The 2,500-nt window shown below is 14.2% G+C and overlaps 1 protein-coding gene across 1 annotated transcript in view; it reads right to left on the reverse strand.

Moving 5' to 3' along the window:
• Window positions 1–2,500, reverse strand: part of LOC119571898 (vicilin-like seed storage protein At2g18540) — a 62,030-nt gene that overhangs the window by 49,214 nt on the left and 10,316 nt on the right.

Below are 2,500 nucleotides of genomic sequence, written 5' to 3' on the forward strand. Positions count from 1 at the left end.
ATATAAAATAAATATAAATATATATTTTTATATAAATAATAATATATTTTAAATAAAATATTTTACATGTATATATATATAATTTAATAATATTTTATAATTTTTATATTTATATATTATTATATTATAAAAATTTTAAAAAGAATATTTTATTTATTTATGTGTGTGGGGTGTGAGTTTTTGTGGTGGGTATGGTGTATTTGTTTGTGTTTAAGTGGGGTTGCTATATTTTCTATATATTTTTATTATTTTAAATTTTTTATTTTATATATATATATTATATGCGTGTAAAATAAAAATTTTTTATATATATATATATATATTTTAAAATTTATAATAATATAAACTATATATATATATATAAATATTTTATATATTTATATTTTTAAAATATTAATATATCTTTAAAATTTTAGTAAAATATTTAAAAATAAATAATTATTATATATATGTAGTGTGTGTGTTTGGGTGTGTGGGTGTGTGTGTGGGGTGTGAGTGTGGGGCGTGTGTTTGTGAATCTATCCTTATCTATTTATATCTGTACTATGTATCGGGGTGTATCTATCTTCTATGTTCTATATATATCTATAAAATATATTTTAAAAAATAGGGGCTTATACCCCTGTGTGGGTATTCATGAAATTTTGTTTTAGTATTGTATATTAATGTATATGAAATAAAAATTATATGTGTGTAGATATAATATTATAGTTTATAATAAAAATATATATATATTGATTTTTTGATATATATATTTATATATATATATATTTTAAGTTTTAATTTTGTAATATAAATTTATTTTTATTTTTTTTATATATTTATAAATAACTATTTTAGATAAAATTTTAAATTAATATTTGAATTTTTTTTAAAAATTATTTATATAAAATGTTTTTTTTTATTAATTTTTTTTAAATTAAATTTATATATTTTAAATCATTAAAATCCCCCAAATAGATTTTAAATAATATAAAATTTTATATATTGATTTAAGATATTTTATATATAATTATATAAAATTACATTTACACATACCCGCACGAAACCGGCCCGCACCCCACGCCCAAAACACACAAACACACACACACACACACACAAAAACACACACACACACACACACAAAAACACACACAAATAAAAATTTTAATAAAGAAAAAATTAGAAAAAAAAAAAAGGGGAAAATTTTTATAAGAAAATTAAAAATAAATTTTTTAATAGAAGCGGGGAAGATAGATACAAGATAGAGGGGAGACAAAACACCCCCCACCCCCAAACAAAAACACAAAAAGAAAAAAAAAAAAAAAAAAAAAAAAAAAGGAAAAAAAAAAAAACAAAAAAAACAAAAAAAAAAAAAAAAAATAAAAAATTTTTAAAAAATTTTTATATAAAAATAAAATTAAATATTATAAAAACTTAAAAAGGAAAAATAAAGAAAGATCTATATAGAAAGGGAAAAAAAAAGTATACAAAAAAAAATTTAAAAATTTTTATATATTAATATATATATATAAAATATTGGGCTATATTTATTAAAATTTATATGTATAAAATTTTATAATAATATATTTTTAATTTATAAATTAAAATTTTATATAGACCAATATATAATGGGGACAATTAAATAATAAGTTTTAAGATAAAATTTTTAAATCAAAAAAATTATAAAAAAACAAACAGAAATTTTAAAACAAATACCAACCCCAAATAATTTTTTAAAATAAAAATTTAAGATAAAAATAGAAAAAAAACATAATAAACCCATAATAATATAGCTTGGGATAAAATTAAAATTTTAAAAAAAATTAAAAAAATTTTAAAAAACCCAAAAAGGGAAATATAAAAAAATTTTAAAATAATTAAATAATCTAAATATATATAAAATATAGGATATACTAATAATAAAAAATCATAAATTTTTAATAGAAATTACATACAAATTTCCTACTATATAAAATATATAATAGATAATAAATATAAATAAAAATAATAAAAACCACAAGATAAAAAAGGTTATAGTAAAATTATATATATATATAGATAAAAATTTTTATATATAGATAAAATAATATTTAAAATAGATATATATATAATATAAAAATCCTATATAAAATATAAATAATTATGTTTAATAATTTAAAATAATATTTTCTAATATCTATATATAATATATCATAATCCTAAATAATAAATTTTATAAAACCCCCGCGAAATAAATTTTAAAAAATTTTAAATCAATTTTAAAAATATATAAAAAATGGCGAAAACCCAAAAAATAATTTTTGTAAATTTTAAAAATTTAATTTTGTAAAATATATATATATATATATATATCTAATTTTAGTTTAATAAAAAAATTTTAATATAAATAATATAAAATAAATTAAATAACATATTGGAAATACAATTATTTTAATATAGTTTTAAAATTCATAATTATAAATATTTATAAAATATAATTTTAGAAAAACAATATAATAAATAATGTTAGAAAAAAATA

The sequence above is a fragment of the Penaeus monodon genome, unplaced genomic scaffold (assembly GCF_015228065.2).
Source record: "Penaeus monodon isolate SGIC_2016 unplaced genomic scaffold, NSTDA_Pmon_1 PmonScaffold_86, whole genome shotgun sequence".
Classification (NCBI taxonomy): Eukaryota; Metazoa; Arthropoda; class Malacostraca; order Decapoda; family Penaeidae; genus Penaeus; species Penaeus monodon.